This window comes from Microcebus murinus, chromosome X, assembly GCF_040939455.1.
Source record: "Microcebus murinus isolate Inina chromosome X, M.murinus_Inina_mat1.0, whole genome shotgun sequence".
Classification (NCBI taxonomy): Eukaryota; Metazoa; Chordata; class Mammalia; order Primates; family Cheirogaleidae; genus Microcebus; species Microcebus murinus.
In genome coordinates this window covers 24,901,259-24,923,824 of record NC_134136.1, presented here as the reverse complement: position 1 = coordinate 24,923,824, position 22,566 = coordinate 24,901,259, and the positions used below count along the sequence as shown (strand labels likewise).

At 33.2% G+C, this 22,566-nt stretch overlaps 1 long non-coding RNA gene across 1 annotated transcript in view; it reads right to left on the bottom strand.

Annotated features, from left to right (window-relative positions):
* LOC142861009 (uncharacterized) overlaps window positions 1–22,352 on the bottom strand; it is a 67,561-nt gene extending 45,209 nt beyond the window's left edge. Inside the window, exons 1-2 of the long non-coding RNA XR_012915960.1 lie at window positions 22,173–22,352; window positions 13,224–13,291 (exon numbers count right to left, since the gene is read on the bottom strand). This is a non-coding gene — a long non-coding RNA (uncharacterized LOC142861009). The remainder of the gene's footprint in view (window positions 1–13,223; window positions 13,292–22,172) is intronic.
* Between the last annotated feature and the right edge of the window lie 214 nt (window positions 22,353–22,566).

Genomic DNA, 22,566 nt, shown 5'->3' with positions numbered 1-22,566 from the left:
AGACTCCAGTGCAGGATACAGCAACGAGATTATTATGGGGAATATGGACTCTGAGGTAGTTGGTTGTTTATGAACACTCCAGTGTATTAACTTAAATTAGAGAAAATAAATGTTGAAATAATGAAATAACATTTGAAGTTTAATTTCTTTGCCTGACATTTGTATTCAACCTTTATATGAGGATGAAATGGTGTGGGAAGCTTCTTAATTCAGTAATTTGCCCATATTTTTGGTGAATTTATTCTTTTTATTGTGTTTAAGTTCAAATGTGTAAGCTTCTCTGAACTTGGTGATATGTTTATCAATGTGTGCTATTTCATCAACACTTTCTAAAGAAAATATTTAAATATCCTCTGGTAGTTGTAATAGTATGATTGATTTACATGCAGAATTAAATTATTAATCAATTTGGCCTAAACAGTAATAAACCTGCAAGTGAATGGCACAATAAATGTTTGTTATTGTTACCTTGTTTTTAGCTATTGTTTTTCTTTCCTTATTGTACAATCTTTTCTAATTATAGGTTATTAATTATTAGATTCTAACAGAGAGATTGGGTGATTCAGTATGGTATTTTTTCTCTGTCTTCCTTCTTCATTTCTGAACTTCTTGCCTATACAATTATACCCTAATGCATTATTTGCTCTATATATTAATAGGAACCAAAAATCAAAATTGATATTTTCTTCTATGTTGAATTCAAATGTATATTACTATGAATTCCATTTGTTTCTAAATATAGCAAGGGCATATTATACAAATCACTTTCATAATAATCTAAGTCTTAACTTCTCTTTTAATAGTTATCATTCCATTTAAATTATTCATAGTACATCTAATTCATATTCAATCATTAAATTAAGTAAGACTGCATTTTCAAGTTACAAAAAGGTATTTCCACACTGTCCTTCCTTACATTGGAAAAAACTGTGATTACACTATGGCACCCACTATTGCCCTTAAGAACATGATTTTATACTTGTTGCTGGGCTTAGCTTTTTAAGATTATTTTTAGTGATCTTATTTCATTCTTGAGTGCAAAGAGTAGAATTCTGTTAACTCAAATGTACATAAATATATATGTGTTAACATGTATGCATGTGTATGTATGTATTATATACAGAAATGATGTATGTGTAATGTTTTGCAATTCTGAAATCACTAAGATTTCAGAATCTTAGTGAAATATGCATTTCAAAGATAAATTCTACTTGGAGATAACTGCCAAATTTAATTTTTATTCCTACAAATAAGAGTATTTGAAAAGTATTGAGTTTATGCATCTTTTATTGTAATATCTTTATTTTGTCCCCATAATGAAGTAGAGTTTTATATATTAAATTTCCTTTGTAATGTAGCTGCAGATTTTTGGTAATCTATTTTAAAGTGTACTGCTCTTCTATTATCCTAACCAATTTTGAATGTTTTTCAGTCCATTTGGGGATTATTAGGGAAATGTGCTATAGGTGTGAAATTATGATATTTACTATGCTTAGTGTTTTATAGATTCACTTTAGGCAAATATTCCCATCAGTTCAAGGAGTACAGCAAAATTGAGAAATTTGCATAGTCTAATATACCTGAAGGCAGAATTTAGTTCTTTGTTTTAATTAAAGCAACAATTAATGCACAATAGATTTTTTTATGCTACATGATTTGACTGGTTGGCTTAATTAGATAGGAAATTATATATTTCACTTACACACTGACTTTGCTTAGAAAATGAAATATTCCTTGTTTTCTAAAAGATTTACTTTCTGCTTTTGAAAGGGTTTATTTTCTGCTCTTTATTTTCTTCCTCTAGATTGATACAAAATGAGGCTAAATGGTCTTGAAAGAGGTGGGTTTTTTTGTTTGTTTTGTTTTGTTTTTACCTCATGTTTTGTGTCTGGTTCCTCTAAGAGGGCATTGCTATACCTCACAGTGGAAGGAACTCAGAGTTTTCAGTCTAGCATGCATGAGTTTGAATCCTGGCTCTTTTTCATTCATTAATTCAATTGAATTATTTAAATATTTATTGAGACAGACATTGTCTTATGTACTCTGGAGACAGTAGAGAGGAAAAGAAACATATCTCTTGCCCTTTTGGGATTCATAGCTTATTGAGGTAAACATCTAAGAAAGTAAGCAATTAAAATATTAAATGTTTTTTTTGCTTTGAGAAGAGAGGGACTGTCTGGATCAAAACCTATGAGGGACAGAAGGCAGTAAGATTGGGCAGAGGGAGATGAACTGAGATGAAATATGTAACAAAGACCTCAGAAGGGCCCTCTGGACACTTTTCTAGAACTGAGAGGACCTTCAAAGTTTGCCTCACCTTGAGGCAAGGACCTGGGCCTTTATATACCTGTATTTTCCAGTCATTGAATGAGACATATTTCAGGAAAGGAGGTGTGCTTTCAGGTAAGGGCTCGGCTACCATATTTTGAAGCAGCTGGAGGAATAAGTTCTTTAATTCTGAAGGACACCTGGGTTGTTCAACATAGTATCTGTGACCCATTGTGGTTTGTGTTTTAGTAGGAGTCATATAAGTGTACTGTAAAACCACATGGAAGAATTATTTAATCTATATTGAAGAGGGTCAGGGAAGATTTCCCAAAGGCAAAAGCTTCTAAATTTAAACCTTTAGAATGAAGAACTTGAGGGATTGAAATTAGGAAGTATGTGGTTAATTTCAAATGCAAATAGTCAAAGCAAAAGAGCATTAATGACTGTTGAGAAAACTAAAATAAAAGTATAACTCTAGATTTAAAGTTAGGAGGAGAGCTTTGAGAGATGAAAACAAAGAGATCAATGGGCTACATATATCTTCTCTACTATGTTAATTTATTTCTAAGGACTATATGACCTTGAGCAAATTACTTCACCTCACTATACCTTACTTTCCTGATCTATATAATATGAAGAAAAAATTATATAGATATAAATAATCCATCAAACGATTATGCTGAAGATAGCATGAGGTAATATATATATATAATGATCCAAGTATAGTGTCTGGCAAGTAGTAGGCACACTTCCATGTAGAAATATACAGGCAGCCTTTAGTTTTAAGCAAAGAAATGGTAGTTTAGATAGTTTTAATTTAGGTATACATCAGGGACACTCTATTAATATTTTTTTCTCCTTAATGATAGGAATTTTAGCATTCTTGAATATCATGCATCAAAATGTATTTGACAACATGTTTTACATATTTGTAGAAGAAAAAAGTCATTTGGTTTTATTTATCAATTTGGCAAGAATGAAAACAACATCTTACTCTGGGTAGGGTATACTGTGATGGATCTGCTGCTTTTGAGCTGGTGGGAGTCTAAGCTGAGATGACTTATCTAGAGAGATGTTTGGCAGTATGCATAAGGATCCAAAAGTTGTCTATACACTATGACCTATAAATCACATATAAAAAAATTTAAGCTCAAGAAATAATCAGTGATGGGTCAGTTATATACAGGAATATTAATTGTAATGCTATTTATAAGAGGAAAAAGTAGAAAAAATAGAATAATGTCAAATAGTAGGAAAATAGTTTTGTACACTGAAGTATATTCACACAAAAGACCATTGGACAAATTTTAAATTTTAGTTTTTGAAGAATACAGTTGTCCCTTGGTACCTACAGGGAATTGGTTCTAAGGTCTCTTACAGATACTAAAATCCACTGATGTTCAAGTCCCTTATATCAGATGGCATAGTATTTGCATATAACCTACACACATACATCCTCCTGTAAACTTTAAAACATTTCTAGATTAGTTATAATACCTAGTGCAACGTAAATTCTATGTAAATAGTTGTTATATATATTTTTTTAATTTGTATTATTTTTATTGTTGTATATTTAGTTTATAATTGGTTGAATCCATGGATGTGGAACTTGTGGATATGGAGGGCTAACTATTTATTACAAAGTAAAATTTGCATTATGTAAAATAAAAAGTAGTATATAAGACTATGAGCAAAACAGTCACATTTTTTAATACACACGCATGCACAAGGTGAAAAACATAGGCCAAAGTTTTAATAATAATATTTCTGGATGCAGAATTGTGAATATTATTTTTTTCATTATGCTTTCCTATATTTTTCAAAATTTTTTGGAATGTGCCTGCAGTACTTTATAATCACAAGAAATGGTATCCTTTTAAAATAATATTTTATTCACCAAGAATATTGGCAGAGTTTGTTTTTACCCAGACTTTCAAGCAATTTTTAAATGGGTATGGCCAAAGAAGAGAAATAACTGATATTCATACAGACATTAATTTCTAAATTGTGTACTTTGTGATTATGGTAACTTTATATTTGAAAACAGAATCATTTTATAGTTGTAGTAATAAATAAGAAGCTATAAGTAAATGGATTGACTGCCTTCCATGTATTAATATGCTGCAAATTTTATAATATTCAGCCTGGAAAGTTCAAAGTAGAAGTAAGATATAGCTGAAATTTATAAAATCAGAATACCACATTGGTAAATACTATTGGTATCCTATAAGAAACTGTATATGAAAAAAAGTAAAAAGAAGAGAAGTGATATAGAGAAGTGATATAAGAGAAGGTGATGCATACTGAATATAACAAAATCATAATTGTTTACAGAAGTATTTAGATAAATTTATGGGTATTTGATTTGTATAACTATTATAGGAAGCTGAGTATATTTAAAAGATCTTCTCTTATAATAATTTGCTCTTCTATCTTGTTTTATATCCATAAATCATTGTCGATTTACCACTATTATAGCTTAAGCTTTGTAAATACAAGGTTTGTGCATCTTTCACTAATTTGTAAGTCTGCTGAACTGTCTGCTACAGTGTCTCCACATTGGAAACTCAATTAATATATTGAATTGTATTAAATGACTATTCTCTCCTGAAAAACAGCCATTGAGCAGAATAATGGACTTGTTGGACAATTGGTAGGCCCACAGAAGGTTAGTTTAATAAACAAGGGAGAAATTCTGATATTTCTGAATATCAGAAGACTGAAGACTTCCTACTTACAAATAAATGCAAAGTTATGTACCTCTTGTATAGAAAAATAAATAAATAAATAAATAAATAAGATTGAAAAGAATCAAGAGAAAGTAGCTCTTACAACAATAATAAATTCAGTGACAGACACCAATAAAAATATATATCATAATCCTTTTTGATGAACAGAAGTAGGAGACTCTACCCTTAATATTTTAGGATACTTACGACCACTGGAATACATATATACACAAGGATATATGTATTTATAATATGATGTTCAGTTAAATGAAGTATAATAAAGACATTTCTTTCATACTATGTATTTGTGAAAATTTCACAGGAATACCCAGATCCTTGAGTACACTAAGAGCAACTGAAGCAATTGGCTCAAATATAAGTGTTTTATGGTGATTTTCTTTTTGGGGTGTGGATATATTGAGAGTAGTTTATTAATACTGACTACACTGTAGACACACTATATTAATCAGAAAGATGCCAGAAGTCCTTTAAAATTTAAAATACAGTATGAGTAGCAATAGGTACACATACCTCAGGAGGTACTATGCCCTTTCTGCACATGTGTTTATGATCTAGTCAGAAAGCTAGGGAACAGAAAGAATCAGGAACTAACTCTTTATTAGAGAAGATGTAGAATACTGCACAGGATGGGCTATGTACCTGCGGAAATTGGAGAGAGGGGGAAAAAGAGGCTCAATAAAAGTCATAGACCACTGCTTATAAAATCTAATTTCAAAGACATTTCTTTGGGGAATGCCTCACCTGAAAAGAGTCCAGTTTGCTATGTCAGTAAATCTTCTTCTCCCCAAATGCAGTGGGAGAAAATAGGTTGTCAGGAACTCTCAGACATTTATCTGCTAAAGATTTTTAGTAAAGTCTGAAGAAATTCAAAGTTCCAAAAAAGGGAGATTATCTACCGTTCTTGTACTCTGTTCTCAGTGTTTTGGATATTATAAACCTGGAGCTGTGATGCTCACATAAGAAAGATCTGCCTGGATCTGAGAAGAACAGTGTAACATCTTTCTGATGATGATTATAATCATCATAATGATTACATTTGGGTAGAGCTTTACCATTTCCAAAGCATTTTCAATGCATTGTCTGTTTTTATCCTTGAAATATACCAATAAGTTAATTAGGGCCAATAAACTGGTCCCACTTTAGAGGTAATTAAACAGGAACCCAGAATAGGTCAATTATCTCTCTAAAGTCACAAAGGAATTGAGACTTTTGTCTCTCAAACTTAAATACAATCTTCTTTCCATTGAGATGTGGGTGGAAGCAGAGATATTTTGAATATAATTGTTTAGTATAAAGATGTCAGCTGGATTATAAAGGTTAAAAAGGTATTTCATATTTAGTTTGCAATGAATTGAATTTCGTTCTGGAGTTAGGTAGATGAGATTGAATTACTGCACCACTGACATAGTAGAATGACCTTGGCAAATGACTTTATTTCTCTAAATTTCAGTTCCTCTATCTCTAAAATGAAAAAAAAATCTATTTCTTACAGTGTGGTTGTGAGTATAAAATAAGACAAAATATGAGAAAAGGATTTGCATATCTGAAGTTGCCAATACAAATTAGTACCATTTCCTTCCTTACTCACAGAGAAGTGAAGCTAGAAAACTCAGGCACATAGTGGCCATATTTGAGCTCAGAGAATCATCAAAGTCTGAATAGACTTAGCAGATCTCAGAGATGAAGTTCAGAGTTTAGCACATATGAGATATAGGTGCTAAGAACCAGGAAGCACTGATATGGGCTCTGTCATAGGGGACAAGTGCTTTGAGATCTGCTTTCTTTTATATACCCTGCTGCATCTAGGGGCAAGAATATGCTTATAATGAGAGAGAAAGTTAAAATACTACTGATGCATATAATTCCTAATCCATGCAGAAAAAATGATGTAGGCTCTTCCTGCATTTACTCATAGTTTTGCCACAAAAAGTCAATTAATAAGTATCTAACAGCAGCCAACCATATATGGTACTGCAACTTCAGAGATAACACCATAGGAGCCAAAAGGACTTTTTTTTACTCATCTATGTTTGATACTCCTCTGCATTGGGTAATGAAAGTTAAACTTAATACATTGTGCTATTGCATGTAGGTCAAAAATTCCTTTTAGAATAAGCTCCTAAAAGGCGAAAACAATGTATAGCCTGATTGCATTATACACAATAGCACAAATACAGCTGTTTATTAAAATATTCTTGTGCTTTTATTTTTTTGGCATGGATGTATACCTTAATACCTGTACCATAGCACTTTATTTGGCTCTGAAGGTCTTATACAAATACCTAATATTAGTTATTGGTTACATGTTGGATATGTTGAGGGTTTTTCCTGTGAAAGTACTGAAGTTATTTTTTGTTGTTATGCTGAGTGTTTAATCTTGGAATTCACAATGAAGGTGAAAAGGCCAAGATTATTACAATAAACTGAGACACAGGGATTATGGAGGACTGTTTTCACAAATTCATTTATAAAAAGCAAGCTTTTGTATCGTACAGCATAATAATATGGTCCTAAACAAAGCCTTCACAAGCTTACTTATCTGTAGCAAAGAAGTATCACAAACCATACACAAATTTAACAAAATCATGAAAAATTACTTTGTGCACATTATATTAACACAATGTGTGAAAATAATAATGACTAAGAGTATCACAGAAAGTATCACCAAGTACATTTTGTTTTGGTGTTCACATTTTGGCATCCTACTTACTTCTAGCTGCTTTTACTTCCTACACCTCTGTCAAAAAAATAGCTCATTATGTAGGCTTCAAATAAAGAATAAAAATGAGATTTATTGTTACTTAGGAGTGGAAGGAGTTTGTATACCATGCATATTTGTATTTCAGGAAAAGTTTTTATAGGCCATTAAGTACGAAATGTCTGGTTTCCTTAAGTACTCAGTTTGACAGTTGGTATCTCTGACATTTCACTTTGACACTTCTTGTTTTGTTTTGTTTTTTTTTTTCTTTTGTGAAGGTACAACCTCATTCTTTCAAATGCAGATTTTTGCTTGTGATTATCTTTCGATTTTTTTATAGCAATTTTTGTGAAACCATCGATAAGTCAAAAATTCATGCTATTTTTGGATATGAGTTCCATCATGGGAACCAATGCAGTGCGGACAGCTCAAAATATCAATGAAGTGTTTGGGAAGGATGTGGCTAATGAATGCAGTGTACATCGATGGATTGAGAAGTTCTGTTCTGGTGATTTTAATCTTGAAAATAATCCACGTCGTGACCTGAGACCAAAGTGGATAATGATGAGCTGACTGACAGCTGCAGTGGATGCGAATCCATCTCAACCTATGTGTGAATTACCGGCAAGTTTTGACATTACTATTCCAACAATATTGGACCATTTGAAACAAATGGGCAAAGTAAAGAAGTTGGATAGATGACTACCTCATGAATTAAGTGAGCATCAAATTGGAAACTCTCTGTCATCCACCATATTCATCAGACCTTGCACCAACTGATTACCACTTCTTCCAGGCTTTTGACCACTTTGTGAAAGGAAAAATATTCAATTCTCAACAAGCTGTAGAAAATGCCTTTGGTGATGTCATGGCCACTTGCTCTCCAGTCTTTTTCGCTGTGGCACAAACCAGCCACTATTAAGATGGCAAAACTGTGTTGATAGTTTAGGCCCATATTTTGATTAATTGTACTGCTTCTTGTTTGAGATATAATAAACTAAAATTGATTCAAAATCAGACATTTCATGTTTAATGACCTAATAATTAGAAGTAATAGAGGACAAATCAATGGATGATTGAAATTTCAACATTAAATGGTCAGTGATTTAGGATTTACTCATATGATTTTGAGATCATTTAAAAGAGAAGGGTAAGACCTCATGATTTTCTATGGATTCACATTTTCACTTATCTGTTTGAAGAATTCTGATAAGGAGGCAGTCAAGTTTGGTAAAGTGCTAGCCAATGAATGCAGCTAAATATCAAGTGTCAGGTTATGGGATTTTGAAGAAAGCAGAGAAAGATTGACCAGGGATTCTCTGTGTTTTGAATTAAGTAGAGTTTAGGAGGAAGCCTAGAAAATGTAGCAGATGGCCAAGGTGACAGTGAATAATTTTTCATTGCTACAAGTCTATTCTTACAGCTCATATAAATCAGGATGTCTTATTGTCAACAATGTACTTATATCTACAATGAACCTTCTCCATTGCTTTTATCACTGGCAGCTTTGAAACATATATTAAATATCTGTTTCTTCTTATAAGTCTTAGTTAGGGTGGGGAGCTAGGGGAAGCAAGGATCCAAAGAAAAGGAATCCAATCCAGAATATGGTCAAAAAAGTAGAACTCAAGCAGATTATTGAAATCTACACACTACACAAATCCTTGGAGATGCCACAGTATATATTCTTTTCCTTCAAAATGTTAAGCATTTTAGTCAATTAGGACTGTAAGTAAAAACCAAAGAAACTACATATAGGTGAAGATTTTACATTGCAGAAAACATACTAATATTGAAAATATTCTTATTTTGCTAAAATTTACACACAATAGAAAAAAAGGGAATGTCTGTCAAATTCAAATATGGAAAGACGCTTTTATGTTTGCCTTATTGTAGACCTGTTATATGACTCAGTATGCTAGAAAATGCAAAATTGTTCAATACAAAAAAAAACCCAGATGAATATCATGTGGTTATTTTCAACTGTAATTATAAGTCTACAATAAAATTAACAAATAGGTAACCATTTTTACTTTTTTGGTAACGTTCTTAAAACTTTTGCAAAGCTGAGGCCACTAAAATATATAAATACAAAGTTTAAAACTAAGTTAAACAGAAAGATTAAAAATATTTAGATTTTGATGTTCATAGAGTAGTTTTGGAGGTCTAGTACATATATTTGTATGTTCTGCTGAACAATGTTCTCTATTTCTCTGGGAATTGTTTTCACAGGTCAAGCATGTAACTTCAGGAAGGACTTACATGGAATCATAAAAGAAAAAAATTGTACATTGCCTACCTAATTAGGTCAGCAAAATCAACCATAGTTATGAAAAGATTTAACTAAAATAAATACAGAGAAAATGCTTAATTTGAAATAATTTTTGATAGCTTTATGTGTTCATAGTTATAAATCATCTATTTCTTGATTATTGAGTGAATTACTTCTCAAGGCAGTAGAATGATTAGAATTAACTTCTTATCCAATTTATGGCATTTAAAAGAAGTGATTTAAATTAGCAAAGCAGGGATTTTTAGATTCTTATTTAATATGATCAATAAGGAATGAATTTTATTACTTAAATCAGTGTGTGTATGTGTGTGTGTCTGAATGTCAATATACCATTGTATATTTTAAATGACAAGAAACAGTGATGTTTGGTTGTTAGGAATGTAGGAAAGTCTAACACCATTGCATTTAAATTCTGGCCTCATCCTATTTATCTTTGATGCTGGAAAAGTTGCCTAAACTTTTGAGTATATATATATGTGTGTGTGTGTGTGTGTGTGTGTGTGTGTGCGTGCGTGTGTGTGTGTGTGTATACACACACACATACACACACATATACAGCTCATGACAAGTAGTAAGTACTTAGTAAAGGTAAAATTTGCATCATCAGTAATAGTTATGGTCATTCCCATCACACAAATTATCAATCATTTATTATATAGCCAGTCCCATTTTTCCATTTTCACCTCTTTTGAGGACTATAAAGAATGAAAGAAAGTGTCATAGTTTTTGTCCTTCAAGTGTGATAATGTATAATTTAATACGTGGTACTATGTGCCTATGTATACACACACACAAATGGGTCCAGAGTTATAATGATTTCACTTTTTGTTTTTTGACTTTACAATGGCTTGAAAGTGACATACATTCAGTAGGCACTATACTTTGAATATCCATATAATCATTCTGTTTTTGACTTTCAGTGCATTATTCAATTAAATACATGAGATATTCAATTTTTTATTATAAAATAGGCTCTGTGTTATATGATTGTACCCAACTGTAGGCAGAAGTAAGTGTTCTGAACACATTTAAGATAGGCTAGGCTAAGCTATGATGTTTGGTAGGTTAGATGTATTAAATACATTTTTGCCTTATAATATTTTCAACTTACAATGGGTTTATTGAGACATAACTCCATTGTAAGTGAAGGAACATCTGTGCAGAGTGTCTTTTCTTATGAAGGGAAAAACTTCCCAAATCAATTTATAAGATTATATTAATAAGTAAATATTCACTTTATCTATGTAAATTATGTATTCACTGTATCTATGTAAATATTCATTCCTAAATGTAAAGAAATAACTATATGGGGGGAGGGGGTAAAGGGCATTTATTGAAACCTTAAAATCTGTACCCCCATAATATGCGGAAAAAAAAAAAAAAACGAAAAAAAAAGAACTATGCACATATTTTAAACTATTTACCTTTTTTGACATGTCAAATTGTTTTTAAACATGCTTATACAAAGAAAAAGAAAAAGAAATAATCTTGGCCCTTATAATATTTTCAAAAAAGGAGGGAGAAAATACTGAACAAAAAGTAGCTTGATAAGTTTGTCTCAACCCAGGCTGCACATTAGAATCATCTGGAGAGCCCTGAAAGAAGGATTGCTAAAGCCACGGTTCCACCCCCAGAGACTCTCATTTAATTGGTCTGAAGTGGGTCCTTTTCATGGGTATTAATTGCTTTTAAAAGCTCCCCAGGTTATTCTAACCTGCAGCCAAGGCTAAGAAGCACTCCCACAGAGCATTCATTAATAGATAAATTTCAACCTGGAGTGATTTTTCTACTGATGTTCCAAAGGACTTTGTCCTTGATTCTGTTCCACTCACCATTTTAAGAAGTCTAATTCAATGAAAATTTAAAGACCAAGCCTTTTTAATATAGGGACGCCATCATATTTGGAAGGATAAAATGAAGGAATCAAAATTCTATGAGAATCTTAAGACTGGAATGAATTTCATAAGGTAAAATTGAATGGAAATATATGGAAATGCTTGCATTTTGTTTACAAAAGTAATTCTACACCTACAGGGCAAAGCAGACCATATTGATAGTCATTCCAATGGAAAGATCATTTCATTTAATGAGCTTGCCCAGTTGAAGTCAACTGATGACATAAAGACGGGGGCAGGGAGAGCTAGCCCTGGGCTGCATTAATAAAACATGCAATGTTTGTTTGGAACAAAAGCAGTGAGCATACACTTATGTCTCCTACTCATCAGACCAGATACATATTAAAGGAGGTACACGTGAAGAAATTGTAGGATGTTTTCCTTGGCAAAGAAGATTGGAAAGTACATGGAAATGACACAAATATTTCAATTACTGTTCTGCAAAGGAGGCATTAGATTTGTTTGTATAGTTACAGAAAGCAGAACTAGAATAAGTGGATGATGATTGCAGAAAGGTAGATTTGGACTGGGTATATATAAATGACTTCCCAAATAACTAAAGCTCTATAACAGTGGGCATGGAGATTTTGAGTGTGTGTAGACACATTTAGAACTTGAAAAGAACAAACAACTTTCTCAAACATACAGGTACACTGATTCTAAGGGGGTTACTTTGGCTATAAAGAATGACTTACAGCCGGGCCCGGTGGCTAACGCCTGTAATCCTAGCTCTCTGGGAGGCCGAGCCGGGCGGATCGTTTGAGTTCAGGAGTTCGAAACCAACCTGAGCAAGAGCGAGACCCCGTCTCTACTATAAATAGAAAAATTAATTGGCCAACTAATATATATAGAAAAAATTAGCCGGGCATGGTGGCGAATGCCTGTAGTCCCAGCTACTCGGGAGGCTGAGGCAGTAGGATCGCTTGAGCCCAGGAGTTTGAGGTTGCTGTGAGCTAGGCTGATGCCATGGCACTCACTCTAGCCTGGGCAACAAAGCGAGACTCTGTCTCAAAAAAAAAAAAAAAAAGAATGACTTACTATAGCAGTTATTTCCAATAACAATTAGCTATTTCTCTGGAAAATGTGCTTTCAAATATAGAATCATTTACTGGGTGATGCAAATGTACAAACACTTGTCTCTTAATGGCTAGTAATAGGATGAGTAAGAATTACAAAGATGTTCATATTGAGCTTGAGAACACACATGATAAAAATCTAAGATTGTTCATAGTAATATTTGTATTAGTCCACTCTGTGTTGCTAAAACAGAATACCACAGACTAGGTAATTTACAAAGGAAAGAAGTTTATTTGGCTCACCATTATGGAGGCTGGGAAGTCCAAGAGCATGATGCCAATATCTGGTGAGGTCTTTCTTGCTGCATCATCTCATGACAGACAGGCAGAAGGGTGAGAGATAGAGAGAGAGCGAGCTCATTTCATTTGTTTATTTATTTGAGAGAGAGCTCATTTTAAAACAAAGTTACTTCTGCAATAACTAACTCACTCCCATGAAAACAGCATTAATTCATTCATGAAGATGTGTCAGGTTTAGTCTCGTTCTGTGTTCTCAGTTTTTGGTGAGCTCATGACCAAACAATGACCAGATGCACCAAAGTAAGGCAAGCATGAGGTGAAGTTTATTGAGAGGGAGCAAGATAGGATTACAAAATAAAGCAAGTGCAAGACATAGATTTACTAAGTGAGATACACACACCACAGATGACAACTGGACCCCTTGGTTATGGTCTGGATCTTATTTTATGGTGTCTGGATAGGGACCTCCCCATGGTTCAAATGTCACCATGAAACCACTTGGTTGGATAGTTGGGAGCTGCATGGCCTTACTGTGTATGTGTGTTATAGGTCACTTTCTCGACTTTATGGTACCTATGCGGTTGACCTCTGGGCTAGAGAGTCCTTTGCATTCTTTTGCAGCTGGCATGCCAAGTTATGATTGGAAGATTCGTAGGGTATTCCTTCTTCCCCCAGGTATGGAGAGAATTAAAGTGGGGCAATTTCACCAAGGCAAAGTGCTCGCTTTTGTCCCTAGGAGACCTGAAGTTCCTCACTATCTACCTAACAGATGGAGCCCCCATGATGTAATCACTTCTTAAAGGCTCCACCTCTTAATAATGTTAAAATAGCAATGAGATTTCAGCAAGTGTTTTGGAGAGACATTCATACCATAGCTATATCTACAATAGATTTTTATATATCTTAGAAAAGTTTGCCTTCTGTATTGACCTTTAAAGATTTTAAAATCACCCTGTATATTGTGAGCTTGAGCCCATAGTACCTTTCATTTTCATATACAGATGTATTTAGAATTCTTTTGCTACTTCTTTAAAATATACATATATATATATATATATATATGTGTGTGTGTGTGTGTGTGTGTGTGTGCATATGTGTACATATATGTGGAAAATAAGTGATCTGGGTTAGCAGTAATGCTCAAAAGCTTGGGAGGGATATTGGGCCAAATTTTATGAATTAAAATGGCAGCTTGTGTGAGAAATTAACCAAACTGAGCTGAGTTTAAAAATGAAAGAGAAATGGGTTTAGGAGCCAGAATCCTAGATGTTGGGCATGAAGCAGAAGTATGTAATAGAAGAAGATCAAGAGATACACAAGGACAAAAGTTGGGCAAAACAACCTAGAAACTTATAACCTGTGGGTCTAGTACGTATCTCTGATGATGAGCTGGGATTTTCACTTAGCCTTCAGGATCTTAAAGGGGTACTGATTTGGTGTGAAAGGGGAAGGGATCCTAACACTTGGGTACAAAAACTCCCAGAGTAAGTATTTTGACCTCAGTTCAAACTATATTTTTCTCCATGTAATCATGGCAGTTACTATGGTAATATATCCAGATATTAAGTAAAGATATTAATAGTGTATCCTAATCATCTGTTTTTATCGTGTATACTAAATAGCTCAATAACTTTGATTGTTTCTTTCCATAACACACGTTCTGTATGTTTTTGTTTGTACCTATTTCTCTATTTCTTTTTCTATTCTTTTCTTTTCTTTTTTTTTTTTTTTTTGAGAGAAAACACTGAGATTTTTATTTTTTGTGTTTGGTGCAATGTGCATATAATATTTCTTTGTGGAAAGATAATAAGATGGATATTTTTAAAAATAACATCTCTGAGATCTAATTCATAGACTTTTCAGTTCACCCAAGTAAAGTGTACAATTCAATGGTTTTTAGTATATTTACAGACTTGTACAAACATTACCACAATCAAATTTTAGAACATTTTCAATATCCTCTCCAAAAAAGTGGTCTTTTGTAATTACCTTTTTGAATTAGCATAATATTTTCATGATTCATTCATGTTAGCATGTTTCAGAACTTCATTTTCATTTTTTATTGGTAAACAATATTTCATTAATGGAGACACTGCATTTTATTCATCCATTAATCAGTTGATGGACAATTGGGTTGCTTCTGCTTTTTTGCTATTGTGAATAACACTGCCATAATATATGTGTAGATGTTTTGTATGGATACACATTTCAATCTGCTTCAATATATATTACCACTGAGGTTGTAATTATTAGAGCATATAGTAACCTTATGTTTACTATTTTAAGGAACTGCTAAATTGTTTACCAAAGTGGTTGTATAATTTTACATTCTCACCAGAAATGTATGAAAGCTCTAATTTGTCCACACCTCACCAAAACTTGTTATTGTCCATGCTTTTGAATGTGAAGTGATATCTCATTGTGGTTTTCATTTAGATTTTCCTAATGAATAATGATGCTTAGCATCTTTTCATGTGTTAATTGGCTATTTGTAGAACTTGTTTGAAGAAATGTCTATTCAGGTCCTTTTCTAATTTTTATTTTTATTTTTTTAATTTTTTTCCAATGATAGATATTCTACTTTATTGTAATTCTGATTTTTTAAAATTCAGGATCTTATGGGGGCACAAACATTTTGGTTACATGAAATGCATTTGACTCACTCAAGCCAGGGCCACAAGTGTATCCTTTATCCATACAGTGTGCGCCGTGTCCATTAGATGTGAGTTTACCCACCCCATCCATTATAACCCACCACATCCCCAGCCCCCCACCTGACAGACACCCAGTGAGTATGAGTATTACTACCATGTGAGCAAGTTAGTGTTGATCAATTAGTACCAATTTGATGGTGAGTACATGTGGCGCATGTTTTTCCATCCTTGTGATACCTCACTTCAAAGGATAGGCTCAATCTCTATCCAGGTTAATAAAAGAGGTGCTAGGTCACCAGTGTTTTTTTGTAGTGGAATAATATTCCATGGTGTATATTTAGCACATTTTATTAATCCACTCATGTATTGATGGGCATTTGGGTTGTTTCTGCACCTTTGCAATTGTAAATTGTGCTGCTATAAACATTCGACTGCATATGTCTATATTATAGAATGTCCTTTTTTCCTTTGGATAGATGCTTAGTAGTGAGATTGCTGGATCCCACTGGATTCCAACACATGTTACATATCAAAATCACAACAAATTATTCTTAATATGAACTGTAGATGAAGTGCAAAATGGCTATCTCCTTCCTTAGAATGTTACCCAACTCATGAAAGTGATCATTTAAACAAAGATAATCAAGAGTAAACTAGGTGCATTATAATTTTATCATCCTTTTACACTCCCCGAAACAATGATATTCTAAAATATAATACCATTTGGTTCATAAATTGAACCATTAAAAACACAGCATAAATTGACTTTGACTGTGATTTCAGTAGATTAAACTTCAACCTAGGAATAGACAAAATTAGAAGATTTTGAGGTGTAAAGTTCAGGAAAAGATGTTATTTATCATGCTTTAGGAGCTTACAGGCTGCCTGAACTACCTCTTCTAAACATGGAATTTAGGTACCACAAATGACAGTATTAGAATTACCAATGAACTTCATAAGAATTGATTGATTTTTGCAGCATTTTATACTATTATTAAACTGAGTGAGGTGAGATTAAAACAGCTTTGCTGTCTAATTAGATCAACTCATGGTATCTAATCTTTAATACCCTGTGTGGGTGGAAAATGTCAGGACCCCAATCATTCCCAATAGTCAAATCCACAGTCCAGATCTTCTGGTAGATGACCTTCTTGACCAGAGAAGTGATAGGATGAGTGGTATGATCAAAGAAGCATTGATCCTTTGCTATATTTTCAATGGAGATCTCTTTTTCATGTTTTTACGTTTTGGAGCACACGTTGTCTTTTTGACTCATTATCTGCCAGGTATACATATGTTCCCTGCTTCAGCTTTACTAGTTTTCACTTATACTTTGTTCTTCCCAAGGAAATTCATTTTTATTTTGCTTGTTCACTTATTTTTGCAATTAATGCAACTAATTAATGCAGCGATGACTGAAGACAACACTGTTAGTGACTCTAGCCCTTGAATTCTTCCTCCTATTTGCATTATGACAATATAATATCTCTGAAGAATTCTATTAGCCCTCTTCCCCCTTTCTTTTAATGCAATGCTCAAAGAATTGGCTTGTTAGTTATTGATTCTAGCATAAAAATGTATTAATTATGCATCTTAGATTCCATCTTCTAAGTGATCATATTGCATTACTAATACTTATTTCAAAATTCCCTTCCATATCGAGTGTTCTTTGTTCTATATTGGTGGGCTGAAATTTAGAAATAACCTTAATAAATACTGAAATATTCATACCCATTGGCTTTCACTGTACAATAATATTTTCAATGTGAGACTTCAGTAACTGCAGTATTTTATATTAATATGAATGGCTATAAAATGCTTTGAAATCAATGACCATAACAAATATAACTCCCTAGTGCAAGTGATAGAGTTGGATAAGATAGATTAATAGCATTAACAGCAGCTGTCCAATAGTCAGACTTCCTATAAACATAGATTCATATCACAGAAAGACTGACCTTTTGTACAGCATACTTTAGTGGCTTGATTGTACATAATCTTAAATTGCTTTATAACATCATAGTCTTATCTCTTTAAGAAGATCTCAAGCTCTTTGAAAGCCTTACCAAAATGTATTCTCTAATTCTTATGGTCCATTCAGAGTATAAAAGTCCATGCCCATTGATATTTATTGATTTATATATAACTTTTATAAAGATAAAAAACAAAACTTTACAGGTTGTCAATTTTTATAATAAGTACTATAAAATTTTAATTAATACTGTGTGTCAGAATTGTTCTGAGTATTATATATATATATATATATATATATAAACTCATTTAATGCTCAGAAAACTCCATGAAGTTTCTGTAATTTCCTGTTCCATAATAAGATAATGTAGACATAATTTTCCTTGTCATTTCTAAGTACACATAAACATATGCATATTATCTATAAAATGTATAAAGATTCTGAAAGGTATACAGGAGAAAACTAGCTAGGGACCTTGACAACTAAAAAATATACTTCTAAATAATCCATGGGTCAAAGAGGAAGACTTAAGGGAAATCAAAATTACATTGAACTTCATGAAAATGAAAATGCAATATATCAAAATGTGTGGAACACAGAAAAAGCCATGCTCATGGGGAAAATTCTATTACTAAATGATTACATTAGAAAACAAGAGAACCTTATGTGAACTTTCATTCAATAAATATTTGCTGAGTTCCTAATTCTGTTCTAAGTGTCTGGGATAAAATAGTGAACCTAACAGATATAGTCCTGCCCTCATGGGGCTTAACACTAAGAAATGAGAAGGAAGATAAACACACAAATAAACATATAAAAAATACAGAATGTTAAGAAGTAGGAGGTGGATATACTATTAATATTATAAGGAAGGGATGTTTATTGCCCACATTTAATAAATGAAGTAAAAAAAAGAAAAGACTGACATGTTGGGCTAGATGAGGAAAAAAATAAAAGAAGAAAAATAGCCAATCAATTGGCTATTTATTGGAATAGATAAATTTCCACCTTAAGGAAAAAGAAAAGGAAGAGAAAAATAAATAAATAAAACAAAAGCAAGCAGAATAAAGGCAATAATAAATATAAGGCCTTAATTCATCCTTCTTCACAGTTGAGTACTACTGCATAGTATACATATACCACATTTTGCTAATCCACTCATGAATTGATGGGCACGTGGATTGTTTACCCATTTTTGCAATTGCTCACTGGTGGCAGCAATCTCTCAGCTGGTGTTAACCAGCCTCTCCAACCACCCAGGAGCCCACCAGCAGTCCGAGATGCAAGGGAGGGGAAGTTTAACCACTACACCTACCCTTGTCGCTGGTCTCCAAACCTCTCAGGGGCTTTTCTCCTTCCAGTTCTCCTCCACAACTTCTTCCCGTACAGTCCCCTATAGTGTTAGGCACCCTTCCTTCTGATCCTCATCTGATCTATGTTTGTCTGCCTGTTTATTTTTATTTTTTATTTTTTTCACTTTCTTCTAAAATCTATCTTTCTGGCAGAGACACTCTGGCTGGTGGTTTTTCTCATCCACCATCTTTCCCCTCCCCGTCTACTCTCTAAATTTGACAATTCTAGGTATCTCACATAAGTAGAATCATACAAAATTTTTGCCTTTTGTGTCCAGCTTGTTTCACTGAGCATAATGTCTTCAAGGACCAATCATGTTGTAGCATGTGTCAGAATTTCATCTAAGTTTGAATAGTATTCTGTTTTATGTTTATACAACATTTTGCTTATCCATCATTGGACGATCAGGTTGCTTTCACTTGTTGACTACTGTGAATAATGTTCTTTATGAACATGCATGTATAAATATCTTTTCAAGCCTCTGTCTTCAATTCTTCTGGGTACATACCGAGAAGTGGAATTGCTAGATCATATGCTACTTCTATGTGTAATTTTCTGAAGAATAGCCACAATATTTTCACAATGGCTACATCATTTACATTCCTACCAGCAATGCACAAGGGTTCCACTTTCTCTGCATTTTTGCCAACATTTGTTATTTTCTGTTTTGTTTGTTTTATAATAGCCATCCTAATGGGCATGAAGTGGTATCTTATTGTGGTTTTGATTTTCATTTCCCTAATGATTATGCCTATTGTAAATCTTTCCATGTGCTTATTGGCCATGATCTTTAGAGAAATGACTATTTAATCCCTTTGCCCATTTTGAATTGAGTTTTTCTTGTTGTTGTAGGAATTTATATATTACAAATATTACCCCATCAAATATATAATTGCAAATACTTTCTCCCATTCTGTGGATTGTCTTTTAATTCTGTTGGTAGTGTTTTATGTCACACAAAACTTTTAATTTCGATGAAAGTAAATTTATCTATTTTTTCTTTTGTTGCCTGAAGTTTTGGTTTTATAGCCAAGAAATCATTGCCAAACCTAATATCATGAGTCATGTTTTCCTATTTCTGTGTATTCCATGTCATTTTTTAAAAAATGAAACTTTGTGGTTCAGAAAAACATCCAATTCTTCCAGTCTTTGTAGAATGGCTCTCTGTTGGGACAATCCTTCTCTCATTAGCTGGACAAGTTCTGAGCCCAAGGATCAGCCCAAGATGAAAACTTAAGGTCTTTTCAGGGCTTTTCTGAGTATGCCTCTTGCCTGGGTCAGTGTGTGGGTTTTTCCAGTTTTCCCTTTTACACACCCAGTTTAGAATGCCTTAATTTCCCAAAAGGTTTTGCCTCACTCAGCTTCTCCTTGGAACTTTAAATGGCCCATTACATATCTCCACCTAATCTCTTGTCCCATATATCTGTGGGTTAATAGTTTTGCTGGAGATTTCATGACTACTGGCTGTTGTGTTTCCCTGTCTGATATCCAGGCTAGGTAAGACAGAGACAGGTCCTTCAGGCAGCCCCAAGATAGGCCACAGGGTTGCATATAAGGTCTGCTCTGTCCCCTTCAGTTTAAAGCAGGGAATTGGGAACTTGACTTCCACCCCTCCAGACCAAGACTGTATTGCGCCTAGAGAGGGTGGGGCAATTGAGAGTAAAAATTGTAAAAAAAATTCTACCATTTTAAATATAGTTTTTTCTTGATTGGACATTCATTTGGTTGCTGTAGAACTTTATCTGTTTTCCAGAGCCCCTGTCAGGTTTCTACAGCTAATTTCTGTTGGGTTTTTTGCTTGTTCGTTTTGTTTCCAAGTGGAAACAAGGCCTTGGAGGCCTCTTAGTCTGACATTTTGCTGACATCACCTTATTCATTTATTTTTATTTATTATTTCCAAAGCATTAAAAAACCCTCTTTTGCATTCATGTTTCATTAATTCATGTAATATTTAATTAAATTATATGAGCATGACTCATGGTATAAAATGTAAGCAATAATTACTTTATCTTTGTAAGCATATTACTTATCTGATAGAATCGGACATTACATTTTCATTAATTGCATTCTAACATGCAGTATATTGTAAAGATTACTTAGGATATTTTATAGAAATAATGTAGAATATTGGTTATTTTGGTGATCAGTGAATATGAGCTTAGTTAAGATTATTAAATGGTGCTTATAAGAAATATTATCTTATTAAACATTTTTAATTTTTTATTTTCTCTTAGAAATAAATACAGGTTTTGGAAGGGGCTCTTTAGAGAAACATTGTCAAAAGTATTTGAGATTCAAAGAGAGATTCTCACTTCTATCACACAGCAAGCTATAAATTAATGTGTATAAAGGTTAGCTTTCCATTAAAGCTATGTCTCAGTTATAATGTACATATATATGCAAAGACAGAACCTTCCTTTGAAGTCTTCATAAAAATCAGACTGCATTAGAATTTCATAAATATCCATCTCACTATTTCACAGTTCAGCTTAAAAATGCAAAACACTTGTTCAAACGTCATGATTAATGTATGTCATGCTGCCTTAGTTTTCCTATTTAAAGCCATTGTTCATCAAAGCTTTGGAAGGACATGAAAGAGATTTAGAAAAACTAAACAAAAACAGAATAAGAAAAAAATGGAAGGCAAATCTAAACTTCTGATATACCAACATTACTTTTTTAGATAATATCTTCCAGCCTTGTTTATCTCCATTAGCTTAGTTCTAGTTTTTAGGTACTGGATGTGTCTTTGGTATGGTGTCTCTTGAAGAGAAGGTAAGTACATTTCATATAGGTATGATCACTTTTAAAAGTCTTTGAAGGGGAAGTACATTGTATGAAGAGCATGTATAGCCAAATCAGTAGCTGCTATTGTGATTATTCCAACAGCCATTATCCTACATTTATTTTATTATTTTTTTTGCTAGCAGAGACCACCTTGTACTGTAGAGCTTAAAAATGCCAGATACCTACCTGGCTTCCCTTGGTAGAATACATGACCAAATCCTGATCAAGGGAAACTTTAGGGAAATCTTCTGGGGTAGAACCTTCTGAGAAATATTTTCCACCAGGATAAAAAAGAGAGACATTTTAGGATAAAACTATTCTTGTTGCTTCCTTCCTTGGATGTTGGTATGTTAAAATGCAATGCTTGTAGCTAAAAAAAAAAATGATCATTAAACCATGAGAAAATAGGTAAAATCATTGCAGACAAGCCAATCTCTAGCCCTGATATTGCCAAGCTGCTGAATTAACCAACCTATAATTTGCCTACATCCATACTGTTATGCCAGATAATTAGAGATTTAAGCTACTCAGACAATATTCTGTTACTTATAGATGAAAGCATCCTAAGAGTTCAAATAGC